Below are 16,051 nucleotides of genomic sequence, written 5' to 3'. Positions count from 1 at the left end.
CTCTGCTTTACTTGGTTTTCCTCCGCTCTAACCCCGCTTTTCTTGGTTTTCCTTTGCTCTAACCCCGATTTTCTTGGTTTTTCTCCACTCTAACCCAGCTTTTCATGGTTTTCCTCCACTCTAACCATGCTTTTCTCGGATTTCTGCTGCTCTAACCGCGCTTTATCTCGTTTTCTTCCTCTCTAAATTCTTTTTCTTCGTTTTCCTCCGATCTAACCCCGCTTTTCTTGGTTTTCCTCCGCACTTATTCTGCCTTTCTTGGTTTTCCTCCGCTCTAACTTTGCTTTTCTTGGTTTTCCTCCGCACTAACCCCGCTTTTCTTGGTTTTCCTCCGCTCTAACCCCTTTTTTCTAGGTTTTCCTCCGCTCTAACCCTGCTTTTCATGGTTTTCCTCCGCTCTATCTTTGCTTTTCTTGGTTTTCCTTTGCTCTAACCCTGCTTTTCTTGGTTTTTCTTTGCTCTAACCCCACTTTTCTTGGTTTTCCTCCGCGCTATCACCGCTTTTCGTGGTTTTCCTACACTCTATCACCACTTTTCTTAGTTTTCCTCCACTCTATCACCGCTTTTCTTGGTTTTCCTACACTCTAACACCACTTTTCTTGGTTTTCCTCCGCTCTAACCCCGCTTTTCTTGGTTTTCCTCGGCTATAACCCCGCTTTTTTTGGTTTTCCTCCGCTATAACCCCGCTTTTCTTGGTTTTCCTCCGCTCTAACCCCGCTTTTCTTGGTTTTCCTTTGCTCTAACCCTGCTTTTCTTGGGTTTCCTCCGCTCTAACCCCGCTTTTCTTGGTTTTCCTCTTTTCTAACTCCTTTTTTCTTGGTTTTCCTTCGCTCTATCCCAGCTTTTCTTGGTTTTTCTGCACTCTAACCCTGCTTTTCTTGGTTTTTCTCCGCTCTAACCCCGTTTCTCTTCGTTTTTCTCCACTCTAACCATGCTTTTCTCGGATTTCTGCTGCTCTAACCGCGCTTTTCTTCGTTTTCTTCCTCTCTAAATTCTTTTTTTTGGTTTTCCTCCGCTCTAACCCCGCTTTACTTGGTTTTCCTCCACACTAACCCCTTTTTTCTTGGTTTTCCTCTGCACTAACCACGCTTTTCTTGGTTTTTCTCCGCTCTAACCCAGCTTTTCATCGTTTTTCTCCACTCTAACCATGCTTTTCTCGGAATTCTGCTGCTCCAACCACGCTTTTCTACGTTTTATTCCGTTCTAACTCTGCTTTACTTGGTTTTCCTCCGCACTAACCCCGCTTCTCTTGGTTTTCCTTTGCTCTAACCCCGGTTTTCTTGGTTTTCCTCCGCTCTAACCCAGCTTTTCTTGGTTTTCCTCCGCTCTAACTTCGCTTTTCTTGGTTTTCCTTTGCTCTAACCCTGCTTTTCCTGCGTTTCCTCCGCTCTAACCCCGCTTTTCATGGTGTTCCTCTTTTCTAACCCCGCTTTTCTTGGTTTTCCTCCGCACTTGTTCCGCTTTTCTTGGTTTTCCTCCCTTCTATCCCTGCTTTTCTTGGTTTTTCTCCGCTCTAACCCCGTTTCTCTTGGTTTTCCTCCGCTCTAACACTGTTTTTCTTGGTTTTCCTCCGCACTAACCCCTCTTTTCTTGGTTTTCCTCCGCACTAACCCCGCTTTTCTTGGTTTTTCTCCACTCTAATCCAGCTTTTCATGGATTTTCTCCACTCTAGCCATGCTATTCTCGGATTTCTGCTGACTTAACCGCGCTTTTCTTCGTTTTCTTCCTCTCTAACTTCTTTTTCTTGGTTTTCCTCCGCTCTAACCCCGCTTTTCTTGGTTATCCTGTGCACTTATTCCGCTTTTCTTGGTTTCCCTCCGCTCTAACCCCGCTTTTCTTGGTTTTCCTCCGCTCTAACCCCGCTTTTCTTGGTTTTCCTCCGCTCTAACCCCGCTTTTCTTGGTTTTCCTCCCTTCTATCCTCGCTTTTCTTGGTTTTTCTGCGCTCTAACCCTGCTTTCCTTGGTTTTTCTCCGCTCTAACCCCTTTTCTCTTGGTTTTTCTCCACTCTAACCATGCTTTTCTCGGATTTCTGCTGCTCTAACCGCGCTTTTCTTCGTTTTCTTCCACTCTAAATTCTTTTTCTTGGTTTTCCTCCGATCTAACCCCGCTTTTCTTGGTTTTCCTCTGCACTTATTCTGTTTTTCTTGGTTTTCCTCCACTCTAACTTCGCTTTTCATGGTTTTCCTCCGCTCTAACCCCGCTATACTTGGTTTTCCTCCGCACTAACCCCTTTTTTCTTGGTTTTCGTCTGCACTAACCCCGCTTTTCTTGGTTCTTCTCCGCTCTAACCCAGCTTTTCATCGTTTTTCTCCTCTCTAACCATGCTTTTCTTGGAATTCTGCTGCTCCAACCACACTTTTCTACGTTTTATTCCGTTCTAACTCTGCTTTACTTGGTTTTCCTCCGCTCTAACCCCGCTTTTCTTGGTTTTCCTCCCTTCTATCCTCGCTTTTCTTGGTTTTTCTGCGCTCTAACCCTGCTTTCCTTGGTTTTTCTCCGCTCTAACCATGCTTTTCTCGGATTTCTGCTGCTCTAACCGCGCTTTATCTCGTTTTCTTCCTCTCTAAATTCTTTTTCTTCGTTTTCCTCCGCTCTATTCCCGCTTTTCTTGGTTTTCCTCTTTTCTAACTCCTCTTTTCTTGGTTTTCCTTCGCTCTATCCCAGCTTTTCTTGGTTTTCCTCTGCTCTAACCCCGCTTTTCTTGGTTTTCCTCCGCACTTGTTCCGTTTTCCTTGGTTTTCCTCCCCTCTAACCCAGCTTTTCTTGGTTTTCCTTTGCTCTAACCCTGTTTTTGTTGGTTTTTCTCTGCTCTAACGCCGCTTTCCTTGGTTTTCCTCCCTTCTATCCCTGCTTTTCTTGGTTTTTCTCCGCTCTAACCCCGTTTCTCTTGGTTTTCCTCTGCTCTATCACCGCTTTTCTTGGTTTTCCTCCGCTCTAACCCCGCTTTTCTTGGTTTTCCTCTTTTCTAACTCCTTTTTTCTTGGTTTTCCTTCGCTCTATCCCAGCTTTTCTTGGTTTTTCTGCACTCTAACCCTGCTTTTCTTGGTTTTTCTCCGCTCTAACCCCGTTTCTCTTGGTTTTTCTCCACTCTAACCATGCTTTTCTCGGATTTCTGCTGCTCTAACCGCGCTTTTCTTGGTTTTCTTCCTCTCTAAATTCTTTTTTTTGGTTTTCCTCCGCTCTAACCCCGCTTTACTTGGTTTTCCTCCGCACTAACCCCTTTTTTCTTGGTTTTCCTCTGCACTAACCCCTCTTTTCTTGGTTTTTCTCCGCTCTAACCCAGCTTTTCATCGTTTTTCTCCACTCTAACCATGCTTTTCTCGGAATTCTGCTGCTCCAACCACGCTTTTCTACGATTTATTCCGTTCTAACTCTGCTTTACTTGGTTTTCCTCCGCACTAACCCCGCTTCTCTTGGTTTTCCTTTGCTCTAACCCCGCTTTTCTTGGTTTTCCTCCGCACTAACCCCTCTTTTCTTGGTTTTTCTCCACTCTAACCCCGTTTCTCTTGGTTTTCCTCTGCTCTATCACCGCTTTTCTTGGTTTTCCTCCGCTCTAACCCCGCTTTTCTTGGTTTTCCTCTTTTCTAACTCCTTTTTTCTTGGTTTTCCTTCGCTCTATCCCAGCTTTTCTTGGTTTTTCTGCACTCTAACCCTGCTTTTCTTGGTTTTTCTCCGCTCTAACCCCGTTTCTCTTGGTTTTTCTCCACTCTAACCATGCTTTTCTCGGATTTCTGCTGCTCTAACCGCGCTTTTCTTGGTTTTCTTCCTCTCTAAATTCTTTTTTTTGGTTTTCCTCCGCTCTAACCCCGCTTTACTTGGTTTTCCTCCGCACTAACCCCTTTTTTCTTGGTTTTCCTCTGCACTAACCCCTCTTTTCTTGGTTTTTCTCCGCTCTAACCCAGCTTTTCATTGTTTTTCTCCACTCTAACCATGCTTTTCTCGGAATTCTGCTGCTCCAACCACGCTTTTCTACGATTTATTCCGTTCTAACTCTGCTTTACTTGGTTTTCCTCCGCACTAACCCCGCTTCTCTTGGTTTTCCTTTGCTCTAACCCCGCTTTTCTTGGTTTTCCTCCGCACTAACCCCTCTTTTCTTGGTTTTTCTCCACTCTAACCCCGCTTTTCTTGGTTTTCCTTTGCTCTAACCCCTCTTTTCTTGGTTTTCCTCCGCACTAACCCCGCTTTTCTTGGTTTTTCTCCACTCTAACCCAGCTTTTCATGGTTTTTCTCCACTCTAACCATGCTTTTCTCGGATTTCTGCTGCTCTAACCGCGCTTTTCCTCGTTTTCTTCCTCTCTAAATTCTTTTACTTCGTTTTCCTCCGATCTAACCCCGCTTTTCTTTGTTTTCCTCCGCACTTATTCTGCCTTTCTTGGTTTTCCACCACTCTAACTTTGCTTTTCTTGGTTTTCCTCCGCTCTAACCCCGCTTTACTTGGTTTTCCTCCGCACTAACCCCTTTTTTCTTGGTTTTCCTCCGCTCTAACCCCGCTTTTCTTGGTTTTCCTCCGCTCTAACCCCGCTTTTCTTGGTTTTCCTCCGCTATAACCCTGCTTTTCTTGGTTTTTCTTTGCTCTAACCCCGCTTTTCTTGGTTTTCCTCCGCGCTATCACCGCTTTTCGTGGTTTTCCTACGCTATATCACCACTTTTCTTGGTTTTCCTCCGCTCTAACCCCGATTTTCTTGGTTTTCCTCCGCTCTAACCCCGCTTTTCTTGGTTTTCCTTTGCTCTAACCCTGCTTTTCTTGGGTTTCCTCCACTCTAACCCCGCTTTTCTTGGTTTTCCTCCACTCTAACCCCGCTTTTCTTGGTTTTCCTCCTCTCTAACCCAGCTTTTCTTGGTTTTCCATTGCTCTAACCCTCTTTTTGTTGGTTTTTCTCTGCTCTAACGCCGCTTTCCTTGGTTTTCCTCCCTTCTATCCCTGCTTTTCTTGGTTTTTCTCCGCTCTAACCCCGTTTCTCTTGGTTTTCCTCTGCTCTAACACCGCTTTTCTTGGTTTTCCTCCGCACTAACCCCTCTTTTCTTGGTTTTCCTCCGCACTAACCCCGCTTTTCTTGGTTTTTCTCCACTCTAACCCAGCTTTTCATGGTTTTTCTCCACTCTAGCCATGCTATTCTCGGATTTCTGCTGCTTTAACCGCGCTTTTCTTCGTTTTCTTCCTCTCTAACTTCTTTTTCTTGGTTTTCCTCCGCTCTAACCCCGCTTTTCTTGGTTATCGTGTTCACTTATTCCGCTTTTCTTGGTTTTCCTCCGCTCTAACTTTGCTTTTCTTGGTTTTCCTCCGCTCTAACCCCGCTTTTCTTGGTTTTCCTCCGCTCTAACCCCGCTTTTCTTGGTTTTCCTCCACTCTAACCCCGCTTTTCTTGGTTTTCCTCCCTTCTATACTCGCTTTTCTTGGTTTTTCTGCGCTCTAACCGTGCTTTTCTTGGTTTTTCTCCGCTCTAACCCTGTTTCTCTTGGTTTTTCTCCACTCTAACCATGCTTTTCTCGGATTTCTGCTGCTCTAACCGCGCTTTTCTTCGTTTTCTTCCTCTCTAAATTCTTTTTCTTGGTTTTCCTCCGATCTAACCCCGCTTTTCTTGGTTTTCCTCTGCACTTATTCTGCTTTTCTTGGTTTTCCTCCGCTCTATCTTCGCTTTTTTTGGTTTTCCTCCGCTCTAACCCCGCTTTACTTGGTTTTCCTCCGCACTAACCCCTTTTTTCTTGGTTGTCCTCTGCACTAACCCCGCTTTTCTTGGTTTTTCTCCGCTCTAACCATGCTTTTCTTGGATTTCTGCTGCTCCAACCACGCTTTTCTACGTTTTATTCCGTTCTAACTCTGCTTTACTTGGTTTTCCTCTGCTCTAACCCCGCTTTTCTTGGTTTTCCTTTGCTCTAACCCCGCCTCTCTTGGTTTTCCTCTGCTCTAACCCCGCTTTTCTTGGTTTTCCTCCGCACTAACCCTGCTTTTCTTGGTTTTTCTCCACTCTAACCAAGCTTTTCATGGTTTTTCTCCACTGTAACCATGCTTTTCTCGGATTTCTGCTGCTCTAACCGCGCTTTTCCTCGTTTTCTTAATCTCTAAATTCCTTTTCTTGGTTTTCCTCCGATCTAACCCCGCTTTTCTTGGTTTTCCTCCGCACTTATTCTGCCTTTCTTGGTTTTCCTCCGCTCTAACTTCGCTTTTCTTGGTTTTCCTCCGCTCTAACCCCGCTTTTCTTGGTTTTCCTCCGCTCTAACCCCGCTTTACTTGGTTTTCCTCTTCACTAACCCCGCTTTTCTTGGTTTTTCTCCGCTCTAACCCAGCTTTTCATGGTTTTTCTGTACTCTAACCATGCTTTTCTCGGATTTCTGCTGATCTTTACCGCGCTTTTCCTCGTTTTCTTCCTCTCTAAATTCTTTTTTTTGGTTTTCCTCAGCTCTAACCCCGCTTTACTTCGTTTTCCTCCGCTCTAACCCCGCTTTTCTTGGTTTTCCTCCGCTCTAACCCCGCTTTACTTGGTTTTCCTCCGCTCTAACCTTGCTTTTCTTGGTTTTTCTCCGCTCTAACCCCGCTTTTCTTGGTTTTTCTCCACTCTAACCCAGCTTTTCATGGTTTTTCTCCACTCTAACCATGCTTTTCTCGCATTTCTGCTGATCTAACCGCGCTTTTCTTCGTTTTCTTCCTCTCTAACTTCTTTTTCTTGGTTTTCCTCCGCTCTAACTCCGCTTTTCTTGGTTATCCTCCGCACTTATTCCGCTTTTCTTGGTTTTCCTCCGCTCTAACTTCGCTTTTCTTGGATTTCCTCTTCTCTAACCCCTCTTTTCTTGGTTTTCCTCCGCTCTAACCCCGCTTTTCTTGGTTTTCCTCCGCTCTATCCCCGTTTTCTTGGTTTTTCTCCGCTCTAACCCCACTTTTCTTGGATTTCCTCCGCTCTAACTTCGCTTTTTTTGGTTTTTCTGCGCTCTAACCCCGCTTTTCTTGGTTTTTCTCTGCTCTAACCCCGTTTCTCTTGGTTTTCCTCCTCTCTAACACCGCTTTTCTTGGTTTTCCTCCGCTCTAACTCCGTTTTCTTGGTTTTCCTCCGCACTAACCCCGCTCTTCTTGGTTTTCCTCCGCACTAACCCCGCTTTTCTTGGTTTTTCTCCACTCTAACCCAGCTTTTCATGGTTTTTCTCCACTCTAACCATGCTTTTCTCGGATTTCTGCTGCTCCAACCACGCTTTTCTACGTTTTATTCCGTTCTAACTCTGTTTTACTTGGTTTTCCTTCACTCTAACCCCGCTTTTCATGGTTTTCATCCGCTCTAACACTGCTTTTCTTGCTTTTCCTCCGCACTAACCCCTCTTTTCTTCCTTTTCCTCCACTCTAACCCCACTTTTCTTGGTTTTCCTCCCTTCTATCCCCGCTTTTCTTTGTTTTTCTCCGCTCTAACCCCGTTTCTCTTGGTTTTCCTCCGCTCTAACACCGCTTTTCTTGGTTTTCATTTGCTCTAACCCCGCTTTTCTTGTTTTTCCTCTGCTCTAACCCCTCTTTTATTGGTTTTCCTCAGCTCTAACCCCACTTTTCTTGGTTTTCCTTCGTTCTAACCCCGCTTTTCTTTGTTTTCGTCCGCACTTATTCTGCTTTTCTTGGTTTTCCTCCACTCTAACTCCGTTTTCTTGGTTTTCCTCCGCTCTAACCCTGCTTTACTTGGTTTTTCTCCGCACTAACTACTTTTTTCTTGGTTTTCCTCTGCACTAACCCCGCTTTTCTTGGTTTTTCTCCTCTCTAATCCAGCTTTTCATCGTTTTTCTCCAATCTAACCATGCTTTAATCAGATTTCTGCTGCTCCAACCACGCTTTTCTACGTTTTATTCCGTTCTAACTTTGCTTTACTTGGTTTTCCTTCGCTCTAGCCCCGCTTTTCTTGGTTTTCATCTGCTCTAACCCCGCTTTTCTTGTTTTTTCTGCGCTCTAAACCTGCTTTTCTTGGTTTTCCTACGCTCTAATCCAGCTTTTATTGGTTTTCCTCCGCACTAACTTCGCTTTTCTTTGTTTTCCTCCTTTCTAACCCCGCTTTTCTTGGTTTTCCTCCGCTCTAACTCCGCTTTTCTTGGTTTTCCTCCGCTCTAACTTCACTATTCTTGGTTTTCCATTGCTCTAACCCCGCTTTTCTTGTTTTTCCTCCGCTCTAATCCCACTTTTCTTGGTTTTCCTCCGCTCTAATCCCGCTTTTCTTGGTTTTCATCCGCTCTAACCCCGCTTTTCTTGGTTTTCCTCCCCACTAACTTCACTATTCTTGGTTTTCCATTGCTCTAACCCCGCTTTTCTTGTTTTTCCTCCGCTCTAATCCCACTTTTCTTGGTTTTCCTCCGCTCTAATCCCGCTTTTCTTGGTTTTCCTCCGCTCTAATCCCGCTTTTCTTGCTTTTTCTCCACTCTAACCCAGCTTTTGATCGTTTTTCTCCACTCTAGCCATGCTTTTCTCGGATTTCTGCTGCTCTAACCACGCTTTTCTTCGTTTTCTTCCATTCTAACTCTGCTTTACTTGGTTTTCCTTCGCTCTAACCTCTCTTTTCTTGGTTTTCCTCTGCTCTAAGCCCGCTTTTCTTGTTTTTCCTCCCTTCTATCCCCGCTTTTCTTGGTTTTCCTACGCTCTAACCCAGCTTTTCTTGGTTTTCCTCCGCACTAACTTCGCTTTTCTTGGTTTTCCTTTGCTCTAACCCTGTTTTACTTGGTTTTCCTCCACTCTAACCCCTTTATTCTTGGTTTTCCTCCTTTCTAACCCCTCTTTTCTTGGTTATCCTCCGCTCTACCCCCGCTTTTCTTGGATTTCCTCCGCTCTAACTTCGCTTTTCTTGGTTTTCCTCCGCACTAACCCCGCTTTTCTTAGTTTTTCTCCTCTCTAACCCAGCTTTTCATGGTTTTTCTCCACTCTAACCATGCTTTTCTCGGATTTCTGCTGCTCTAACCGCGCTTTTCTTCGTTTTCTTCCTCTCTAAATTCTTTTTCTTTGTTTTCCTCCGATCTAACCCCGCTTTTCTTGGTTTTCCTTTGCACTTATTCTGCTTTTCTTGGTTTTCCTCCACTCTAACTTCGCTTTTCTTGGTTTTCCTCCGCTCTAACCCCGCTTTACTTGGTTTTCCTCCGCACTAACCCCTTTTTTCTTGGTTTTCCTCTGCACTAACTCCGCTTTTCTTGGTTTTTCTCAGCTCTAACCCAGCTTTTCATCGTTTTTCTCCGCTCTAACCATGCTTTTCTCGGATTTCTGCTGCACCAACCACGCTTTTCTACGTTTTATTCCGTTCTAACTCTGCTTTACTTGGTTTTCCTCCGCTCTAACCCCGCTTTTCTTGGTTTTCCTTTGCTCTAACCCCGCTTTTCTTGGTTTTCCTGCGCACTAACCCCGCTTTTCTTGGTTTTTCTCCACTCTAACCCAGCTTTTCATGGTTTTTTTCCACTCTAACCATGCTTTTCTCGGATTTCTGCTGCTCTAACTGCGCTATTCCTCGTTTTCTTCCTCTCTAAATTCTTTTTCTTGGTTTTCCTCCGATCTAGCCCCGCTCTTCTTGGTTTTCCTCCGCACTTATTCTGCTTTTCTTGGATTTCCTCCGCTCTAACTTCGCTTTTCTTGGTTTTCCTCCGCTCTAACCCCGCTTTTCTTGGTTTTCCTCCGCTCTAACCCCGCTTTTCTTGGTTTTCCTCCGATCTAACCCCGCATTTCTTGGTTTTCCTCCGCACTAACCCCGCTTTTCTTGGTTTTTCTCCACTCTAACACAGCTTTTCATGGTTTTTCTCTACTCTAACCATGCTTTTCTCGGATTTCTGCTGCTCTAACCGCACTTTTCCTCGTTTTCTTCCTCTCTCAATTCTTTTTCTTGGTTTTTCTCTGATCTAACCCCGCTTTTCTTGGTTTTCCTCCGCTCTAACCCCGCTTTTCTTGGTTTTCCTCCGCTCTAACCCTGATTTTCTTGGTTTTCCTCCGCTCTAACCCTGCTTTTCTTGGTTTTCCTCCGCACTAACCCCGCTTTTCTTGGTTTTCCTCCGCTCTAACCCCGCTTTTCTTGGTTTTCCTCCGCACTAACCCCGCTTTTCTTGGTTTTTCTCCACTCTAACCCAGCGTTTCATGGTTTTTCTCCACTCTAACCATGCTTTTCTCGGATTTCTGCTGCTCTAACCGCGCTTTTCTTCGTTTTCCTCCGCTCTAATTTCGCTTTTCTTGGTTTTCCTCCGCTCTAACCCCGCTTTTCTTGGTTATCCTGTGCACTTATTCCGCTTTTCTTGGTTTTCCTCCGCTCTAACTTCGCTTTTCTTGGTTTTCCTCCGCTCTAACCCCGCTTTTCTTGGTTTTCCTCCGCTCTAACCCCGCTTTTCTTGGTTTTCCTCCGCTCTAACCCCGTTTTCTTGGTTTTTCTCCGCTCTAACCCCACTTTTCTTGGTTTTCCACCCTTCTATCCTCGCTTTTCTTGGTTTTTCTGCGCTCTAACCACGCTTTCCTTGGTTTTTCTCCGCTCTAACTCCGTTTCTCTTGGTTTTTCTCCGCTCTAACACCGCTTTTCTTGGTTTTCCTCCGCTCTAACCCCGCTTTTCTTGGTTTTCCTCCGCACTAACCCCGCTTTTCTTGGTTTTCCTCTGCTCTAACCCCGCTTTTCTTGGTTTTTCTCCAATCTTATTCAGCTTTTCTTGGTTTTTCTCCACTCTAACCATGCTTTTCTCGGATTTCTGCTGCTCCAACCACGCTTTTCTACGTTTTATTCCATTCTAACTCTGCTTTTCTTGGTTTTCCTCCGCTCTAACCCCGCTTTTCTTGGTTTTCCTCTGCTCTAACCCTGCTTTTCTTGGTTTTCCTACGCTATAACCACGATTTTCTTGGTTTTCCTACGATCTAACCCAGCTTTTCTTGGTTTTCCACCACTCTAACTTTGCTTTTCTTGGTTTTCCTCCGCTCTAACCCCGCTTTACTTGGTTTTCCTCCGCACTAACACCTTTTTTCTTGGTTTTCCTCCGCTCTAACCCCGCTTTTCTTGGTTTTCCTCCGCTCTAACCCCGCTTTTCTTGGTTTTCCTCTGCTATAACCCTGCTTTTCTTGGTTTTTCTTTGCTCTAACCCCGCTTTTCTTGGTATTCCTCCGCGCTATCTCCGCTTTTCGTGGTTTTCCTACGCTATATCACCACTTTTCTTGGTTTTCCTCCGCTCTAACCCCGATTTTCTTGGTTTTCCTCGGCTTTAACCTCGCTTTTCTTGGTTTTCCTTTGCTCTAACCCTGCTTTTCTTGGGTTTCCTCCACTCTAACCCCGCTTTTCTTGGTTTTCCTCTTTTCTAACTCCTCTTTTCTTGGTTTTCCTTCGCTCTATCCCAGCTTTTCTTGGTTTTCCTCCGCTCTAACCCCGCTTTTCTTGGTTTTCCTCCGCACTTGTTCCGCTTTTCTTGGTTTTCCTCCTCTCTAACCCAGCTTTTCTTGGTTTTCCATTGCTCTAACCCTCTTTTTGTTGGTTTTTCTCTGCTCTAACCCCGCTTTTCTTGGTTTTTCTGCGCTCTAACCGTGCTTTTCTTGGTTTTTCTCCGCTCTAACCCTGTTTCTCTTGGTTTTTCTCCACTCTAACCATGCTTTTCTCGGATTTCTGCTGCTCTAACCGCGCTTTTCTTCGTTTTCTTCCTCTCTAAATACTTTTTCTTGGTTTTCCTCCGATCTAACCCCGCTTTTCTTGGTTTTCCTCTGCACTTATTCTGCTTTTCTTGGTTTTCCTCCGCTCTATCTTCGCTTTTTTTGGTTTTCCTCCGCTCTAACCCCGCTTTACTTGGTTTTCCTCCGCACTAACCCCTTTTTTCTTGGTTGTCCTCTGCACTAACCCCGCTTTTCTTGGTTTTTCTACGCTCTAACCCAGCTTTTCACCGTTTTTCTCCACTCTAACCATGCTTTTCTCGGATTTCTGCTGCTCCAACCACGCTTTTCTACGTTTTATTCCGTTCTATCTCTGCTTTACTTGGTTTTCCTCTGCTCTAACCCCGCTTTTCTTGGTTTTCCTTTGCTCTAACCCTGCTTCTCTTGGTTTTCCTCCGCTCTAACCCCGCTTTTCTTGGTTTTCCTTCGCACTAACCCTGCTTTTCTTGGTTTTTCTCCACTCTAACCAAGCTTTTCATGGTTTTTCTCCACTGTAACCATGCTTTTCTCGGATTTCTGCTGCTCTAACCGCGCTTTTCCTCGTTTTCTTAATCTCTAAATTCCTTTTCTTGGTTTTCCTCCGATCTAACCCCGCTTTTCTTGGTTTTCCTCCGCACTTATTCTGCCTTTCTTGGTTTTCCTCCGCTCTAACTTCGCTTTTCTTGGTTTTCCTCCGCTCTAACCCCGCTTTTCTTGGTTTTCCTCCGCTCTAACCCCGCTTTACTTGGTTTTCCTCTGCACTAACCCCGCTTTTCTTGGTTTTCTCCGCTCTAACCCAGCTTTTCATCGTTTTTCTCCACTCTAACCATGCTTTTCTCGGATTTCTGCTGCTCCAACCACGCTTTTCTACGTTTTATTCCGTTCTATCTCTGCTTTACTTGGTTTTCCTCTGCTCTAACCCCGCTTTTCTTGGTTTTCCTTTGCTCTAACCCCGCTTCTCTTGGTTTTCCTCCGCTCTAACCCCGCTTTTCTTGGTTTTCCTCCGCACTAACCCTGCTTTTCTTGGTTTTTCTCCACTCTAACCAAGCTTTTCATGGTTTTTCTCCACTGTAACCATGCTTTTCTCGGATTTCTGCTGCTCTAACCGCGCTTTTCCTCGTTTTCTTAATCTCTAAATTTCTTTTCTTGGTTTTCCTCCGATCTAACCCCGCTTTTCTTGGTTTTCCTCCGCACTTATTCTGCCTTTCTTGGTTTTCCTCCGCTCTAACTTCGCTTTTCTTGGTTTTCCTCCGCTCTAACCCCGCTTTTCTTGGTTTTCCTCCGCTCTAACCCCGCTTTACTTGGTTTTCCTCTGCACTAACCCCGCTTTTCTTGGTTTTCTCCGCTCTAACCGAGCTTTTCATGGTTTTTCTCTACTCTAACCATGCTTTTCTCGGATTTCTGCTGATCTTTACCGCGCTTTTCCTCGTTTTCTTCCTCTCTAAATTCTTTTTTTTGGTTTTCCTCCGCTCTCACCCCGCTTTACTTGGTTTTCCTCCGCTCTAACCTTGCTTTTCTTGGTTTTTCTCCGCTCTAACCCCGCTTTTCTTGGTTTTTCTCCACTCTAACCCAGCTTTTCATGGTTTTTCTCCACTCTAACCATGCTTTTCTCGCATTTCTGCTGATCTAACCGCGCTTTTCTTCGTTTTCTTCCTCTCTAACTTCTTTTTCTTGGTTTTCCTCCGCTCTAACCCCGCTTTTCTTGGTTATCCTCCGCACTTATTCCGCTTTTCTTGGTTTTCCTCCGCTCTAACTTCGCTTTTCTTGGATTTCCTCCTCTCTAACCCCTCTTTTCTTGGTTTTCCTCCGCTCTAACCCCGCTTTTCTTGGTTTTCCTCCGCTCTATCCCCGTTTTCTTGGTTTTTCTCCGCTCTAACCCCGCTTTTCTTGGATTTCCTCCGCTCTAACTTCGCTTTTCTTGGTTTTTCTGCGCTCTAACCCCGCTTTTCTTGGTTTTTCTCTGCTCTAACCCCGTTTCTCTTGGTTTTCCTCCGTTCTAACACCGCTTTTCTTGGTTTTCCTCCGCTCTAATATCGCTTTTCTTGGTTTTCCTCCGCACTAACCCCTCATTTCTTGGTTTTCCTCCGCACTAACCCCGCTTTTCTTTGTTTTTCTCCACTCTAACCCAGCTTTTCATGGTTTTTCTCCACTCTAACCATGCTTTTCTCGGATTTCTGCTGCTCCAACCACGCTTTTCTACGTTTTATTCCGTTCTAACTCTGCTTTACTTGGTTTTCCTTCACTCTAACCCCGCTTTTCATGGTTTTCATCCGCTCTAACACTGCTTTTCTTGCTTTTCCTCCGCACTAACCCCTCTTTTCTTCCTTTTCCTCTACTCTAACCCCACTTTTCTTGGTTTTCCTCCCTTCTATCCCCGCTTTTCTTTGTTTTTCTCCGCTCTAACCCCGTTTCTCTTGGTTTTCCTCCGCTCTAACACCGCTTTTCTTGGTTTTCATTTGCTCTAACCCCGCTTTTCTTGTTTTTCCTCCGCTCTAACCCCTCTTTTATTGGTTTTCCTCAGCTCTAACCCCACTTTTCATGCTTTTCCTCCGCTCTAACCCCGCTTTTCTTGGTTTTCCTTCGTTCTAACCCCGCTTTTCTTTGTTTTCCTCCGCACTTATTCTGCTTTTCTTGGTTTTCCTCCACTCTAACTCCGTTTTCTTGGTTTTCCTCCGCTCTAACCCTGCTTTACTTGGTTTTTCTCCGCACTAACTACTTTTTTCTTGGTTTTCCTCTGCACTAACCCCGCTTTTCTTGGTTTTTCTCCGCTCTAATCCAGCTTTTCATCGTTTTTCTCCACTCTAACCATGCTTTAATCAGATTTCTGCTGCTCCAACCACGCTTTTCTACGTTTTATTCCGTTCTAACTTTGCTTTACTTGGTTTTCCTCCGCTCTAGCCCCGCTTTTCTTGGTTTTCCTCTGCTCTAACCCCGCTTTTCTTGTTTTTTCTGCGCTCTAACCCTGCTTTTCTTGGTTTTCCTCCGCTCTAATCCAGCTTTTATTGGTTTTCCTCCGCACTAACTTCGCTTTTCTTTGTTTTCCTCCTTTCTAACCCCGCTTTTCTTGGTTTTCCTCCGCTCTAACTCCGCTTTTCTTGGTTTTCCTCCGCTCTAACCCCGCTTTTCTTGGTTTTCCATTGCTCTAACCCCGCTTTTCTTGTTTTTCCTCCGCTCTAATCCCACTTTTCTTGGTTTTCCTCCGCTCTAATCCCGCTTTTCTTGGTTTTCATCCGCTCTAACCCCGCTTTTCTTCGTTTTCCTCCCCTCTAACTTCACTATTCTTGGTTTTCCATTGCTCTAACCCCGCTTTTCTTGTTTTTCCTCCGCTCTAATCCCACTTTTCTTGGTTTTCCTCCGCTCTAATCCCGCTTTTCTTGGTTTTCCTCCGCTCTAATCCCGCTTTTCTTGCTTTTTCTCCGCTCTAACCCAGCTTTTGATCGTTTTTCTCCACTCTAGCCATGCTTTTCTCGGATTTCTGCTGCTCTAACCACGCTTTTCTTCGTTTTCATCCATTCTAACTATGCTTTACTTGGTTTTCCTTCGCTCTAACCTCGCTTTTCTTGGCTTTCCTCTGCTCTAAGCCCGCTTTTCTTGTTTTTCCTCCCTTCTATCCCCGCTTTTCTTGGTTTTCCTACGCTCTAACCCAGCTTTTCTTGGTTTTCCTCCGCACTAACCTCGCTTTTCTTGGTTTTCCTTTGCTCTAACCCTGTTTCACTTGGTTTTCCTCCACTCTAACCCCTTTATTCTTGGTTTTCCTCCTTTCTAACCCCTCTTTTCTTGGTTATCCTCCGCTCTAACCCCGCTTTTCTTGGATTTCCTCCGCTCTAACTTCGCTTTTCTTGGTTTTCCTCCGCACTAACCCCGCTTTTCTTAGTTTTTCTCCTCTCTAACCCAGCTTTTCATGGTTTTTCTCCACTCTAACCATGCTTTTCTCGGATTTCTGCTGCTCTAACCGCGCTTTTCTTCGTTTTCTTCCACTCTAAATTCTTTTTCTTTGTTTTCCTCCGATCTAACCCCGCTTTTCTTAGTTTTCCTTTGCACTTATTCTGCTTTTCTTGGTTTTCCTCCACTCTAACTTCGCTTTTCTTGGTTTTCCTCCGCTCTAACCCCGCTTTACTTGGTTTTCCTCCGCACTAACCCCGCTTTTCTTGGTTTTCCTCTGCACTAACTCCGCTTTTCTTGGTTTTTTTCAGCTCTAACCCAGCTTTTCATCGTTTTTCTCCGCTCTAACCATGCTTTTCTCGGATTTCTGCTGCACCAACCACGCTTTTCTACGTTTTATTCCGTTCTAACTCTGCTTTACTTGGTTTTCCTCCGCTCTAACCCCGCTTTTCTTGGTTTTCCTTTGCTCTAACCCCGCTTTTCTTGGTTTTCCTCCACACTAACCCCGCTTTTCTTGGTTTTTCTCCACTCTAACCCAGCTTTTCATGGTTTTTTTCCACTCTAACCATGCTTTTCTCGGATTTCT

The sequence above is a fragment of the Coturnix japonica genome, chromosome 3, assembly GCF_054131305.1.
Source record: "Coturnix japonica strain WE chromosome 3, WE-NBRP24, whole genome shotgun sequence".
Taxonomy (NCBI): domain Eukaryota; kingdom Metazoa; phylum Chordata; class Aves; order Galliformes; family Phasianidae; genus Coturnix; species Coturnix japonica.
Note: the sequence above shows the minus strand (reverse complement) of the source record.